Source organism: Protopterus annectens, chromosome 13.part0, assembly GCF_019279795.1.
Source record: "Protopterus annectens isolate FY-2018-M chromosome 13.part0, PAN1.0, whole genome shotgun sequence".
Classification (NCBI taxonomy): Eukaryota; Metazoa; Chordata; order Ceratodontiformes; family Protopteridae; genus Protopterus; species Protopterus annectens.
Window position 1 is genome coordinate 1,332,540,647 of NC_056747.1, and position 17,431 is coordinate 1,332,558,077.

At 39.3% G+C, this 17,431-nt stretch overlaps 1 protein-coding gene across 1 annotated transcript in view; it reads left to right on the forward strand.

Annotated features, from left to right (window-relative positions):
• Window positions 1-17,431, forward strand: part of LOC122788286 (sodium channel protein type 4 subunit alpha-like) — a 1,768,016-nt gene that overhangs the window by 118,096 nt on the left and 1,632,489 nt on the right. The window lies entirely within an intron of this gene.

The following is a 17,431-nucleotide window of genomic DNA, read 5'->3' on the forward strand; positions in this document are numbered from 1 at the left end:
TACCGCCTGCTCAGAGGTGACATGTGCCTGACATACAAGGCCATGTCCAACCCGGAATTAATGGACATGCTCCACCTCAAAAATCCAAATCCACCAAAACCACTAGAGCAAGCGACTTAAACCTTAGCACGGATATAAATAGGACGTGCTGGAGGGATAGATTTATCACTCAGAGACTCCCTATGCTGTGGAATAAAATCCCGGTCCATGTGAGGCAGAGCACCTCGCTGACTCTGTTCAAGAGAAATCTAGACCTGTGGATGGGAGATCGTAGGTTTACCCCGGGAATCATCTCTGGGTCACTGCTGGACAGAGGCACAACAAACTAATGGGCACAGTATTTTTTCATATAAGGGGTGGCGTAAGCCACAATAATTTGGGCTAGGCTTATAAATGCCTTAGGGCAGATAGCCTAGTATAAACCTATGAACCTATGAACCTAATCCAAAGAAAGTCCTTCATCCAATTATTTATGCTCTTCAAGAGCCCTACTACCTAATGGCACCCAGAATAACTGAGTCCAATAAATGATATGAGGGAGGACATGCCAATCTGTACCCTTTGGTCCAATTCTAGACTTGGTTGTTTCCGTTTATGCAATCCCCCCTCTATTTCTTAAGCATTTCTGATTTGGATTTATCCCTGGAGGATTCATATTCTCCAGTCAACCAGACTCCAAAATATTTTAATATTTTCAAAGCATCATCTTTCCAGCAGTGCAGGTGATGCTCCAGAAATCGCAGCAAAGACTGAATATTTGTACTATTTTAGTTTTATCCTCATTGACCTTGTACCCCAAAAAACATTCAAATCTGTGTAGCATGTTAAACAAGATGGGTAGATCCTTCATCTAATATAATACCATCTGTATATATTGCCACTTTCAACTCCTCCCTTCTATATCCCCCTGTCTCTGACTGATACATCCATTAAGCCAAAACCTGCAAATATAGACCAAAGAGTAAGGGTAACAAAGGACAATCCTGTTGTGCACCCCCACTAAAGTAAATTTACTAGATATTTCCCAGGACACCTTAACCTTGACACTGGCCTCTAATAAATACTTTTTTAAGACTCAGCTAACTCAACTGGAAATCCCATTCTTCCTAACATTGCAAACAGATCTACTCTGTTGAATGTTTTTTTCTGCATCTAATGACACTAAGGCTACCTTTGTCTTTTCTTTCTGAGTAATTATTCATAAGTACTCATAAGTATCAGCATAAATTTCATAATATTACCAAATACTCACCTACCCCCAGCAAACCCACACTGGTCCTTATCCACTACTATTACTGCAAGTATAGGCATAAAGACCTTGTTGGCATGATTTAAAATAACAATTTGGTTGATAAGAGCTTGGATTGCTGGAATCCTTACCTTCTGTATGGATAACTGCTATGACCCCTTCCTTCCAAGAGCACAATGAATCCCCAGCCTCCATAATTACATTAAATAAGCGTGCCTATTTCTGCACCATTTCTGCATCAATTTAATTCCATCTAAGTTCCGTATTTCCACCAGAATGCCTACTAACTTTGGTCATTTACCTCCTTTTTCCTTACTTGAAGTTGTCTCCACTTCCTAATCTGTGATCCTTACCATAATCCTCTTCCTGTGTACCACTGATACTGACCTCACTGCCAGGTGTCTCCATAAATTATTTGTCTGCACCGCTCCTCTCAAGAATTTATTCTCTCATATATAATTTCTCATTGTACTGTCACATCAACTCAAAAATAACCTTTAATGAATTTACTGTGTCCTCTGTCTCTTCATCCTAAAACTTGAAAAATAGTCCTCTCAAGCACAATCTAGTTGGTTTGATTTGTTCCTGTATTATAACCCTCTGAGTCCATATCCTTTCATTGCCCCTTCTTTGCAACTCTCCCTTCAGAGACCTAAGCTGATCAACTTCCTCCTCTGATAAAACCTGTCTTCTCAGCTGTAAACATGTAATCTTATTATAACAGATTTTCTCTTTCTCTTGGTCCCTTAATCTAATGTTCTGAAGCCACTTCTAGCGATTAGTTATGGTATCTTTTAGTGTATCCCATAAGATTTTATCTCCATTGTTCTATGTTTCCAGCATTTTGTCTAGCCTTTGTTTTATTCTGTTTTGAAAAAAAACTCTTATTCAGACTAAAAACAAGAAACCACCACTGCCGGCCCACAGACACAGTTTGTCACAGACTAATAGTTATTAAAATAGGTGCATGGTCTAAGTAGAGAACAGATTCTACTTCCATTGTTTAACTCAACCACTGTATTCCCTATAAACATAACACCGATGTAGTCTTATACAAGTCCCCATTTCTTACTGTAGTAAGTAAAACCAGGATCTTGAGGATTAAAGGAAAAATTGTCAAACAATCCTGTGAAACAAGAGATGTAAGTAAATACTTCCCTCCTCTTTCTGTTTCTGTGTGATGAACTCTTGTCCTTGGATAACTGGCATTCCCCTTTCTTGTTTAACATGCTCATAGGTTCATAGGTTCATACTCCAGTCTCCTGACACATATAATATTCTCTAAGAGAAATGCATCAGCCTTTTTATTACTTTTAATTTGGGGTGCAGAGAAACATAAATAGAAATCACTGTAATCATGGATCCACATATTATCTGACCCACACTTACCAAACATAGTGTCTCTTCTTCTATACCCTGTTTCATAACTATTCTGCACCAGGAGGTAAAAACCTTAACCTTTTAACCTGAGATATTCTTGCTCTGTTAGGCAGATTTCCTGTGGTAGAGGTAGTTTAGCTCTCACTTTCTTTAACAAATCCAAAATCTTACCCCTCAGTTACCTTGTTCATATTCCATAACTATATCTTTATATCTCCCATGTACCATGTTATTCTGTCTCCCCTAATGTTACCTATTTGCCCTGTATTTTGCATGCCCCTGCTGTGAAAATGCTCAAGGAAATAGGAACCAGCTCCCACCATTTTCTCTAGAATCTTATCTACACACTCTGTGAGGTATGTAATCTTTTTTCAGTTTGTGATATTATCTCATTAGCTGTAACACTAATCATCGTCACCCCCCCCCCCCAACTACAAGTCCACCAAACTGTAATGCAAACTACAAACAATAAAAAATGTGTTGTCTTATTCCATGTTAGGGCCATAAATTCCTATCTGGATCTGTACCAATCACCTCCTTATTACCAAATAAGGCAGATGCTTGGAAATTGTGTCTGGACATATTAGCATAGTCTCACTGACACCCCCATCTGCTTAAATGCTGTGCCGAAAAAAAAGGAGGAAACTCGCTTCCCTTAGCCAAATACGTTTCCTGAGCCTTGTTTTTGTCATCTATATGGTGTAGAAGTTCAAAGCAATTTCATTGCATTCATGCTCACCTCTTATGGTATATCAGGTTTCTCTCAATACGATGATTATGTGAATCAAAAGACAACTATTCCTCGCAGTTCCACTGTTGAATTTGGTATCTCTTTTAGCTACTCTAAATCCCACCCTCCAGTTTATCATGTTAGCATAAACAATAACTTTTTGTCCTCCATTCTTTCATACTTATTTTCAACCATTTCAACTCTAAGATATACCTAATTTCTTCAAACAATTGTGTGAGAAGAATCTTTGCTGTTACTATGAGTTATAATATCCATGTTGCATTTTGAACTGCCCACCCTATGTTGGGTTGTATCAAGGAACTTGTGTTTGTACTGGATTTAAATGGTACTCATTATACAGAAAGTCCCTCCAGTTAATTATGTTCTATGTATGCTGGTTTACAAATCAGACAAACCCTCACAATCCTCCACAGACATCTCATGTAACACTTTAGTATATTCTTTACACAACCATGCTTATTAGAAGAAAATTACCAGATTGCTAAAATGATATAAAGCAGAGAGAAAAATGAATCATGCCTTTAAACCCCTCCAACTCCCCACAAATGAAACTCTGAAAAAAAGCAGATAAAAACTTACCTACACCTGTAATTCATAAAAAGGTAAATGAGAAGGGAATCACACCCATCATGTTATATATAAAATAAAACTACTTTTTATTTAGTATAGATGTCATTCTGAAGTAGTATTTGTCATGGCATGTGTCTAAATGAATCTTGCATGGATATGAAACCAAACAATGGAGTACTTTATCTTACTGCTGGAGCCAAACCAGAAGATAGTTTAGTCAAGCCCACTTCCCTTTGAGATAGTGGCTGGACAGCAATTGCTCTTTGCAAAGGAGTAGCATATTTCCTAAACAGAAGAAATAATCCTGAAGCTGGTCTCTTCAGAGCTTTTGGAATGCTCTACTCATCTATTTGACCCTCAAAGGTTCCCTGGACTGGTGCAGTACAATGGTCTGTAGTGACAGTTATTTCACCTTGCCATCATTACATTCTCTGATTTGGAATATGTCTTAGGGCCCGCCTGTAAAGAAAACCTTTAAATAGGCTGGATAAAGGCTTTTGAAATTTTTAATCCCCAGAGTTTTCAGTCTCTGCAGTGTGACCAGCAATGCTTTCTTTTCCTGGTATTGACAGAATAATCCTAGTCAATAAAAAACCTGGCTTCCCCAGAAGTAAGACCAAGCTCAGATTCCCATATAGCTGCCAATATTTTTTCTATAAGCTGAAAGGTGGCTAAAGAAGCTATAACGGGGTGAGGAAATCTCTGTGGGTTACCTGTTAGTATCCAGGCTGTCCTGTGTGCCCTCTCCAACATTATATCCCTCAAAGGAACCTGGGTCCACTGGTCAATCTGCTTTGGTACAAAACCTGTATAGTCCAGACCTTCCATCTTTTCAGGAATTCCACTCATCCTGAGATTTTTATGTCACTGTCAATTTTCCTGGTCCACTAAGGCTGCCTTGATGAACTCCAGCCTTTACAAGGCTACATTGGCTATTAAAATGTTGTTCTCCTAAATTGTCTGTTAATTCATCTCTGAATGCTTGCTAACCATTTTAGTAACTTCAGTAAGAATCAGATCATTGTCAGAGATATAATGCTCTAAAGCAGAGTTCAATGTTTTATTTTCAGTAAAAACATCTTCAATTGTAATCTCCTTTTATTCTGCTCCTGAGTCATCAGAGGTCTCCACATGGGTGACCATTCTAGTCTGTGCAGCAGAAAGCCTTTCTGACCTATTATCTAATTTGTTACTTTTTTATGGATGGCTTTTTCATTGTAGAATGTCAATAGCCATCAAGTGATTGCAAATTTTAATACATCTCTTGAATACTTACTGGATCGGTTAGAGTTTATCACAATTTGGACCAATAAACGATGGGCAGCAGGGAACCCACCTGACTGTCCTTTCCATACTGAAAGTTGATACCAATCAGTCTTAAAGTATCACTGGTATTTAGAAGTGGCTGCCAGTATTGCAAGCACATTCAGGAGTAAAGCAATTAAGCGATCCGTGTGTGGTATACACTGTAGCAAGTGATTTGCAACAGTTTATAAAGAAAAGAAGAGCCTTTATAATGTCCTTGTCTTCAAATAAAAAAGGCCTTTTTCTGTTGCTCTTCAGCTTACAAAGTTGAGGTAGGGTACCAGCTGCCAGAACTGTAAGGTACAGCTCTGACAAAACAGCACCCCAATTCAAAGCCTTATGTAAATCTTACTTCTCTAACTGCGGTGGTGGTGCTGCGGTAGCGTTGTCACCTCACAGTAAGACGTTGTCCTGTTCGATTCTCAGCTAAAGCATCTTCTGTGTGGAGACATGCATGAATGGGCGTACCTTCGTTGAAGGTTGTGTGTCAGGGCTGGCAACTCGGTACGTAAAAATCTACTGCCAATCATTAGCGGACCGGAGTTCCGCTGTGGCGGCCCCTAACTGGGAAAAGCCGAAAGATACAACTACAACAATGTAAATCTTACTTGCCTAACAATTGGATCTGCCACTATAGTTTCTGTGTGACAGACTAACTCCTGGACATTATGTTCAAATCCCTTTCACTCTCCTAACTTTTTCTTTCACTTACATCTTCTGCCTTTACACAAAGCTAATGGACGAACTTACTTTCAGTCTCCCAAATTGTCCCCTCACTTTCGTTTTCTACCCCCTCCCAAATTTAATATGACTTCACTTTAAGTTTCTGCTACTCATACTTACCAGTGTACACCACAACCTTTTCCCCCTGGCAGCTAGAACCTCTATAAAATGTTTCTTTGCTGTTAAGATTATTTTATGTATGTTACCTAATAATTATTATTCCTATGTTTATTAATTGCTTTATGTTGAAATTGTAACATATACTGTATAAATTGTAGTGAACTTTTCTTCCTTGGCCTCCACTGAATAGGGATTTATGTCCAGTCTAGCTATGGCCCTCATAAATACTGCCACTTCTTCTTCTTCTTTCAGCTTTTCCCAGTTAGGGGTCACCACAGTAGATCACCTGTCCACTAATGATTGGTAGTGGAGTTCCACGGTGTTGAGTTGCCAGCCCGATGCCCAACCTTCCACAGAAGGCACACACACATGCACACACTCATACCGAGGGCCAATTTAGTGTCCAATCTAACTACAGCATGTCTTTGGGATGTGGGAGGAAGCCGGAGTACCCGGAGGAAGCCCACACGACCACAGGAAGGACATGCAGACTCCGCACAGAAGGCACCCCAGCCGAGGATTGAACCGGAGAACCTCTTGCTGTGAGGCAGCAATGCTAACCATTGCCCGCCTCTCATAAATACTGCCACTACATGTACTATTTCCCTGCTCTCTTCTTCTCCAGATAAGTAGGAGCATAAACTTGTGACATTTGCTCTGTAACTCTTCAAAGCCCCTCTAATCAACAACATCTTTGAATTTAAAGACTTCAAATGGACAAATGTCATAAAACTAAATGGCAACATTTCGATATTAACCTATAACAGCACCAGCCTGAATGCTGACATAGCAGTTAGCTTCTCAAAGAAGTTCTATAACAAATGCAAAGAAATATCTGTTCCAAGCACTGCAAAATACAGTGGGAAATTCAAAACAACCCCCGCCAGTGAGCCACCAAAATAAATAAAATTTTTAACAAGATAACAACAAAAACAAACTCTTTAAGTTATGCTGTGAGGTAGTGAGAGTGAGGGCAGCCGATGGTAGGTGAGTTAGGAAAGTCATCTCTTTTCAGCTTTAAGCAGCAGTTAAAAACTGCACTAGTTTGTAATGCACCAACCCAGCCGAGAGACAGGTATGAGTAATAACAATGTAGTAATAACAATGTATTCTTAAAGAGGATTGGCTAAAAAGACCCTCCTCGAAATCTCACACACACACACACACACACACACACACACACACACACACGCACACACGCACACAAAATTCACCTCAACTCCACAGTGAAATTGCATTTTGGAAATGCAAATTAAATGCATATTTGCAACTGCAAAATACTGATACATAACAGTATGTAAAGATTAAATGTGTTTTATTTTTAAAAGTGTGCAATTCAATCTGTTGCAGTTAATGTAATGAACACAGCTGTGGAACAGCCATCAACCTCATTTGGTAGAACTGGGGCAAAGTGAGAAATAGTAAGAGACAGTTCAAAAAATCAGGGATGCATTTTAAATAAGGACACAAAGTATGTTTAAATTGTGAAGAGTAGTATTTGTAACTGCAGTTCCTATTATTATTTAATAGGCATGGCTTGCACCAATTTGTTACAGAATCATAAATTTTGTAATGGACATAGTAAGATTTTCAGGGAAAATCTTGGATATCCATGAACTGCATGGACAGATGACAAGTTTGAGCTCTGGTACATTGTCACTGTGTAAAACTAATTGAAGTGATGTGTTCAGTGGAAAAATAGCAAAAAATGTGAAGAGAATTGAAAGAGAAATAACACCAGGATATAGGCACATAATGTCAGGAGGATATATTTCTATAAGAAAGAGATACTTGATTAAGGTGAGAGACAAAAACTATAACAAAAGGAAAAGAGGTCAAACTACAACTTTGAAAACTGAAATATACAACCTGGACAAACAAATTAAGCATAGTGTGAGATATAAAGACATTAAACATAGTAGGAGACCATTTTATAGATACAGTGCATAAGATGTTGAAGGAGTGAAGACATATAAATTGATAAACTGTGTGTAGAATCCAAAATTTATTGTCAGAGACAACAGATTGATATATTTACAAAATCTTTTGCAAAACAAATTGGATCCACAAAGGGGGTAATAAGTTTCCTTAGTGACATCCATGTAACCTCAAATTAGATTATACTGAAAAAGAAGTATGCAAAATGAATACAAACAAAGCACAGGGTGGAGACGGAATTAATAATAATGACCCGAGAACACTTCAGCAAGAACTTACAGTACCATTATATCTATTATTTACTAGCTCATAAAAATATGGGGAGATTCGTCGAGTGGAGTTATGCAGTTATTAAACCTGTCATAAAGACCCTTAAGTCTACTTTCATCTTGTAGAAAAATTATGGAGAATGTAATATTGGATAAGTTATTGTCAGAACTGGAAAGGTTGGGACTTGAAACTATATATTAGCATGCATATGTTTTTTTGGCCTGCTTGTACTGAATATTGTTGATCTCTGGCTGCATTTTATTCTGAATTGATGCTCTTTATTTAAGGTTTGATAACTTCTATTCTGTATCTTATTCTAGTATTACATTTTTTGTTTTGGTTTAGGTTTTCTGTTCTGTTGGAGTTTTAAGCGTTCTTGGCTAGGGTCAGTTAAGAAGTTAGCAAAATATTCTTTTGCAGGCTGTGAATAACATCAGTTAATTAGTATGGGGAGTTGAGAAACAGCACTGATCTTTTATTTAGAAATATTTCTATTTAGCTGAAGTGTATGTTTGGCCTTCTTGCTCTGAATATTGCTGATCTGTGGCTGCATTTTATTTTGAACTGAAGATCTTCGTTTAAGGTCTGATCACTTCTATTTTGTATCCTATTCTAGTATTACATTTGTTTTATTTTAAGTTTTCTATTCTGCTGGAGTTTTAAGAGTCCTTGGCTAAGGGCAGTTTAAAAAAGTTAGGAAAGAATTATTTTGCAAACTATGAATAACATCAGTTAATTAGTGAGGGTAGCTGAGAAATAGCATTGCACTTTTATTTAGAAATATCTCTATTTAACTAAAGTGTTTGTTTGGCCTGCTTGCTCTGAATATCATTGGTCTCCGGCTGCATTTTATTTTAAATCAAAGCTCTTCATTTAAAGTTTGATCACTTCTATTTTGTAGTTTATTCTAGTATTACATTTGTTTTGTTTTAAGTTTTCTATTCTGTTGAGTTTTAAGAGTTCTTGGCTAAGGTTAGTTAAAATAGTTAGCAAAGAATTTCTTTGCAAACTATGAATCTTCTTCTTCTTCTTTTGGCTTTTCGGGAAAAGGGGATCGCCACAGCAGATCACCTGTTCACTCATGATTGGCAGCGGAGTTTTACAGTGTTGAGTTGCCAGCCTGGCGCCCAACCTTCCACAGAAGCCGCACACACGCACTCACGCCTAGGGTCAATTTAGAGTGTCCAGTCCACCTACAGCATGTCTTTGGGAAGTGGGAGGTAACCGGAGCACCTGGTGGAAACCCACGCGACCACAGGGAGGACATGCAGACTCCGCACAGAAGGCACCCCAGCCGAGGATCGAACCAGAGAACCTCTTGCTGTGAGGCGGCACTGTTTAACATCAGTTAATTAGTGGGGGGGAACTGAGAAAGAGCATTGCTTTTTTATTTAGCAATATTTCTATTTAGTGAATTGTTTGTTTGGCCTGCTTGCTCTGAATATTGCTGATCTCTGGCTGCATTTTATTTTGAATTGAAGTTCTTCATTTAAGGTTTGATCACTTCTATTTTGTATCTTATTTTAGTATTACATTTATTTTGTTTTACGTTTTCTGCTCTATTTGAGTTTTAAGAGTTATTGGTCAGGGTCAGTTAAAGTTAACAAATAATTTCTTTGCAAACTGTGAATAACATCAGTTAATTAGTGGGTTGAGCTGATAAACAGTGTTGCCCTTTTATTTAGAAATTTATCTAGCTGAAGTGTTTGGCCTGCTTCCTCTGAATATTGCTGATCTCTGGCTGCATTTTTCCCTCCCAGTTCTTGTTGTGTTCTTAAATTTAGTGTTTTTTGAGTTGGCCATCCCTACTATAAATCTCATTTTGGACCATTTTACCAGCTCATTCTAATGAGTACAGACAGATAATTTGGGAATGCCCTCCCCCTTAATCTCTCAACCTTGAATTATCTTGTTTCCTCCTTTCCCATTTAATCTAAAAAAAAAATGCACTTTATTCATCTGCTTTTACTGTATTTGTGTTTCTTCCTACTTTATTTTGCTTTTGCTGCTTGTTCTTAAAAGTATTCAATTGCATTTATTCTGCTGAATTTATTACTGCTTGTTAGTAGCCTGATTATATTTTTAACTGTTATTCTAAGCCTTTTGGTTTAAACACTTAGGCTTCAGACCAGCTGTTTTACACTAGGAAAGTTTGTGGTCTACATTCTTGTGGCAGTTGAGGTAGCTTACATCCTTCTAAGTTGTGAATAGCTGCTTGAAGGCTTAGTGTGTCTGTTATTCTAAAAGTGTCCTAGTTCTGGGTTAAGCACTTGGGCTTCAGGCCTGTTATTTTACATTAAGAAGGTTTGTGGTCTGCACTCTTGTGGAAGGAGAGGGTAGATTCAGCCCTTCTGAGCTGAGAATTGCTGGTTAAAGGCTTACTGTGCCTGCTTATTTGAACTGTTTCTTTCTGAATTGGTGTACTTTGCTTGCTGCAGCATAGATAAGAATCAGACCTGCTGGACTCTAGCTCTGTTTCTATTACTTGAGCAGCAAACCAGGACATCTTTTGTTGGAGAGGGTTCCCCTGTACCCTAGTAGCAGGAGTGTGCAGTTAGAACTCATCTGATTGAAGGTTGCTGGAACAGGGCTCAGTCTTGAGCTTTTTTATTGGTTAATTGGTTAATTTGTTTAAATCAGTTTGCTGTTGTTTGTTAGTGTTATATTTAATCGTGTATTTGTTCTCCTGTGTTAAATCGACCTAAACAGACTTAAAATATCTTTAGCATAGTCTATTTAAGGGTTTTCCTGTATCCAGATCTGTTTGTGTGATTCCTATGTTTCTTCCTACACCATCTTGTGTTGGCTAGGGCCTGCCTGCTATTAGTGGGAGTAAGTGACTGGTTGGAACTAGTCTGGCATAGGGTGTTTAGTTAAGATAGCAGGGACAAAGGTTGATTGGTAAATTCCAATGCTTCTATTTTACTTTCATTTTGTGGTATTTAAACCCTGCATTTGAGTGGGTTTGTGCTTGTTTGCACATCGCGGACTGCCGCTGTGCTGTTTTAAGTCTATGTGAGGTATCTCAGCTGCATTTTTCCCTTACTAGCTTTCCTGTGTAAGTGAGGCCCTCCCCTTGCAGCTACTTTATTGATTTTATGCAGCCCTACTCACACTTATAGGTACTCTCCTTAGATAGTTCCCACTCTACTGTCCTTGAAATCTCTTCCACAGATTCTGGCAACCATGGATGGACAATTTCCTATGGTTTCTCCTGCTGTTCTGGTTGATATGGGCATCCTGAGAGAGTGTATTATCTGCCTCATGTACAAGGACAACCCTGTACTACTACCACCTAGGAACAGAATATGTAAGAAATGCAATTATATTAAGATCCTAGAATCCTTGCTGTCTCAATCACAAACCAGTACATCTGGCACTGAGAAAGTTGTCTGCAAAACACTACAAACATCACACATCGAATACCACCCATATCTGTACAACACACTCCTACATATGTGGAGGTTCTCAACAAAAACATAGCTATACAAAAGAGACCTCTGAAGCAAAAACACACATGCACATTACATCCCACAGCACCAAGCACCATACATAGTACACACTCCTGTGTCTCACAGCCTCTAAGGCCCAGTCACAAACCCAACATACTAGTCATGGGAAACTCCATTCTGGGACATGCTGATGTTCCCTCACCAGGCTAGACAAGGAGAAAGTCATGGTAAGTTGCTTGTCAGGTGCTAGAATCTGCCATATCACTGATGCACTCAAGTCTCTCAACAACAGGTACTGTTATGACTCCTTCTTACTACATGTTGGTGTGAATGACTTGAGACGTGCCTCCCTGGACTATATGAAGAGAGACATGATTGAGCTTGCTGAATATGTGTCCCAGGCAGATATGTCCCTAGCCTTAAACAGCATCCTACTGTTACCCAGAATGATGCCTCAGTGCAAACAGAAAATGATTGACTTTAACAATTGGCTTAGTTTCTGGTGTCATTCCAAGGGGATGCAGTACCTGACAGCCTGGGAGGGCATGATTGACAGAACATGATGCTTTGCCAGAGATGGCCTTCATCTGTCTCCCTTGGACTTCAGGCTTCTGACAAAGCCTATCCCATTGTGCCTTTTTAGGCAAAGTCATGCACACAAAATTACCAACGTGAAAAATTCTTCTAAACAAAATGTAAAGATCATGCTGGCAAACGCTAGGAGCCTTAGCATCAAACTGCACTCATTGCAAGCATTCCTCACCCTGGAGGATGCTGGCATTTGTGTAGTCACTGAAACCTGGTTCAAAGCTGTAGAGAGCAGTCCAGCATTACCGGGTTACTCATCCTACCATGCTTTCAGACCCCAAACGGAGGGCTACAAAGCCAAAAGAGGTGAAGTTTCAATATTTATCAAAGACATACAAACCTCCAGGCTGTTCAAACAGTATGATACACAGGAGGCATTCCAAGTGCAGTTAACTGTTGACAAAACACCCATTCAAATCATAGCTGGCTACAGACCCCCAACCACGACTCAGGACATCCACTCCACCTATCTTAACTTACCTGAATCCATCAAGATTCAACTCTCTACCCTGATTCTGGGTGACTTTAACTACCCAACTATAGACTGGAAGGCCTATTCTAGCCCAAACACGAATGCCCAGAGATTTCTCAACTTTGTCAATGCCAATGCACTCAATCAGCTAGTCGACACCCCCATGAGAGGTGAAAATATCCTGGACCTGGTACTTACCAACAATGAGTAGCCACTGTTGCACCCCTACAGCGTCATCTTCCTTGGTAAGATCCGACCATAAAGAGATCGCTTTCGAAGTAACCATCCCCCTTGATGCCCCCCTTGTCAGGGCCAAACAAAAAACTTTTCCAAGGCTGACTACAGTCTTCTGAGAGCAGGTATAAGCAGCTTCACAGCCACCATCCCTTCAGTTGGAACTAGTACTAATGTCCAAGTCTTCAGCAAAAAGCTATATAAGCACCTACATAGATTCATAGACTCAGCAATACCTGCCAGACCAAATCATCTTCTTCAAGGAAGAGTAAACCTGTCTGGTGGACTGCAGCAATAAGCAAACTCTATAATAAAAGGAAAAAAATAGCTGTCCAGGGCCAAGAATGAGCAGGTGCCAAATTGGAAGCAATCTCTCCTTTGTCTGAACAAGCGAATAAGGTCATTAGTGAAATCCTCTAAGTCTAACTTTGAGTCCAGATTGGCCACATCTACTAAGGACAATCACAAGACCTTCTTAACATACACCCGCAGACTCAAATGTAACACCCAAATCTGCTCTGAAGTGGTGGTCAAGAACACCAAATACACAAATCCCATAGATGTAGCCAACCTGCTGGCAGACAGATTCAGTGAAAACTTCACCCCCTGTCCCCTCATCAATAAACCCAGACATCCCCAGCACCTGCCTCCCTCCCCCCATCACCAGGGAGCAGGTCTTTAATGCCTTCTCAAAGGCAGAAAATACAGCCTCCATGGCACCTGACAACATCCCTGGCTGCATCCTACATGAACTCAGGCATGAGCTCTCAGCACCATTAGGCACCCCATTCAACAAAAGTCTGAGCACTACCTTCATCCCAGTTGAATGGAGGACAGACACTGTCATCCCTCTACACAAATGTGGAGCACCCACTGACCCAGGCATTTATAGGCACATCAGCCTAATTAGCCTGATCTGCAAGGCCATGGAATGCATTATCATGGACCTTATAAACAAGGACATTAGCAACCTTCAAATGCTTGACACCAGACAGTTTGGTTTTGTCAAAGGGAGATCATTCCTGTTAAACTTGATTGACTTTTTCAAAACAGTCACCGAAGCCATGGACGAGGGGAAGACTATGCACACCACCTACCATGACCTAGCCAAAGCCTTCATAACATCCTTGTAATCCTCCCCTATCAGACCCATTATTGAGTACAATGCCCCCTTCGGCATGTACTCTGCCAAGCACATGCAGCAGCTGGAGAGACCACAGAGGTTCCTGACTAGGAATATTCAGGGTCTCAAACACTTATCTTATCTTATACAGATAGGCTAAAATCCATGTCCCTCTACTCAGCCTCATACAGAATGCTCAGAGGTGATCTGTGTATGGCATACAAGGTCTTCTCAGACCCAACCTTGATGGAGTTGCTGCATATCTGTAAGTCAAACTCCACTCGTGTAAATTGCATGCAAGGAGCAACCTCATATGTGACATTAATAGAATTTGCTGGTGGGATAGATTTGTGTCCCAAAGACTCCCCCATCTGTGGAATAGATTGCCTTTCCATGTCAAGCAGAGTACTGCACTAGCCCTCTTTAAGAGGAACCTGGACAACTGGATAGGATACAGAAAATACACCCCTGAGATCCCACCTGGGTCCCTGCTGGACAGGGACAACCCGTGCTAGCTTTGTGGGAACATGGGCAAAATTCTTGGCTGGGCTTATAAGGGCCTCTGGGCCAATAGCCTACTATCGTCCTATGATCCTATGAAACTAGATCTTTTACCACCTATTACATAATGTTCTATAACAATATAATAACAGTTATGAATGAAAAATTGTGCTGAGATGTAATTTATATAGATTTAACTTTGGCATTTTACAGGGCCATGCACAAAATACTTATCAATACAATAGAACAACTAGGTATTGATGTACTCTTGATAAGATGGATAACTGAATGGCTTACAGATATGACATGGCTGGTACCATACAGCAGTTGGGCAGGTGAAATTCTTGGTTGAAATCAGGGTGTCCCATAGGGCTCTGTTCTAGACCCATACTTGTTTAAATTGTATCTTTCGGATCTTTTTCATCTGAGGTGTTCTACAGTCTGCATGCAGATGACTTGAAAATGGGTAAATTGATTTCATGTGTTACAGATAGGGCATGTCTGCAAAAGAACTTGACCAAATTGACCATTTGGGTACAGGAGAATAATATGCTCATAAATATATCAAAAACTAAGTATATGAGATTTGGGAGACATAATTTGAAAGGTGAATATTTAATACAGCACACAGTGATTGAAACTGTAGCCTTATTTAAGGATCTGGGTATATGCGTAGATCCAGCTTTGATTTTTTCTAATCATATCAACCAATTGGTTAATGATACTTATAGAACTATAGGTTGTATAAAAAGATGTATAAAATCTAGGAAATCAGAAATGATGACGTTATTGTTTGTTAGTTACATTAGACATAAACATGAGCATGGAATAACAATATGGAAACTGAAAACAAGCTTGAGTAAACTGGAAACAGCACAGTGGACATATACCAAGGGTATTCATGGATGTGAAATTTTAAGTTATTATGAAATACTAAAATATCTGAGCTTGTACAATGTCTCATATAGATATTTAGAAGGAGGCCTTATTCAGGTATATATGACATTTAGAGCCAACTACTGCTGGGAATGTTTGGGGTTATCAGAAAGTACTAGAGAATCATCAGACAACCTATGTAGAAGATTCTATAGGAATGAGAAGTGCACTAACTGGTTCTGTGACAGAGTAACTGACGCATGGAACAGACACCAAATTACATTAAAGTACTAGAGAATCATCAGATAACCTATGTAGAAGGTTCTATAGGAATGAGAAGTGCACTAACTGGTTCTGTGACAGAGTAACTGACGCATGGAACAGACACCAAATTACATTAAAGTACTAGAGAATCATCAGATAACCTATGTAGAAGGTTCTATAGGAATGAGAAGTGCACTAACTGGTTCTGTGACAGAGTAACTGATGCATGGAACAGACACCAAATTACATTAAAGTACTAGAGAATCATCAGATAACCTATGTAGAAGGTTCTATAGGAATGAGAAGTGCACTAACTGGTTCTGTGACAGAGTAACTGATGCATGGAACAGATTACCAAATTACATTAAAGTACTAGAGAATCATCAGACAACCTATGAGGAAGGTTCTATAGGAATGAGAAGTGCACTAACTGAGTCTCTGACAGAGTAACTGATGCATGGAACAGACTACCAAATTACATTAAAGTACTAGAGAATCATCAGATAACCTATGTAGAAGGTTCTATAGGAATGAGAAGTGCACTAACTGGTTATCTGACAGAGTAACTGATGCATGGAACAGACTACCAAATTACATTAAAGTACTAGAGAATCATCAGATAACCTATGTAGGAGGTTCTATAGGAATGAGAAGTGCACTAACTGGTTCTGACAGAGTAACTGATGCATGGAACAGACACCAAATTACATTAAAGTACTAGAGAATCATCAGATAACCTATGTAGAAGGTTCTATAGGAATGAGAAGTGCACTAACTGGTTCTGTGACAGAGTAACTGATGCATGGAACAGACACCAAATTACATTAAAGTACTAGAGAATCATCAGATAACCTATGTAGAAGGTTCTATAGGAATGAGAAGTGCACTAACTGGTTCTGTGACAGAGTAACTGATGCATGGAACAGACACCAAATTACATTAAAGTACTAGAGAATCATCAGATAACCTATGTAGAAGGTTCTATAGGAATGAGAAGTGCACTAACTGGTTCTCTGACAGAGTAACTGATGCATGGAACAGACTACCAAATTACATTAAAGTACTAGAGAATCATCAGATAACCTATGTAGAAGGTTCTATAGGAATGAGAAGTGCACTAACTGGTTCTGTGACAGAGTAACACCAAATTACATTAAAGTACTAGAGAATCATCAGATAACCTATGTAGAAGGTTCTATAGGAATGAGAAGTGCACTAACTGGTTCTGTGACAGAGTAACTGATGCATGGAACAGACACCAAATTACATTAAAGTACTAGAGAATCATCAGATAACCTATGTAGAAGGTTCTATAGGAATGAGAAGTGCACTAACTGGTTCTGTGACAGAGTAACTGATGCATGGAACAGATTACCAAATTACATTAAAGTACTAGAGAATCATCAGACAACCTATGAGGAAGGTTCTATAGGAATGAGAAGTGCTCTAACTGAGTCTCTGACAGAGTAACTGATGCATGGAACAGACTACCAAATTACATTAAAGTACTAGAGAATCATCAGATAACCTATGTAGAAGGTTCTATAGGAATGAGAAGTGCACTAACTGGTTCTCTGACAGAGTAACTGATGCATGGAACAGACACCAAATTACA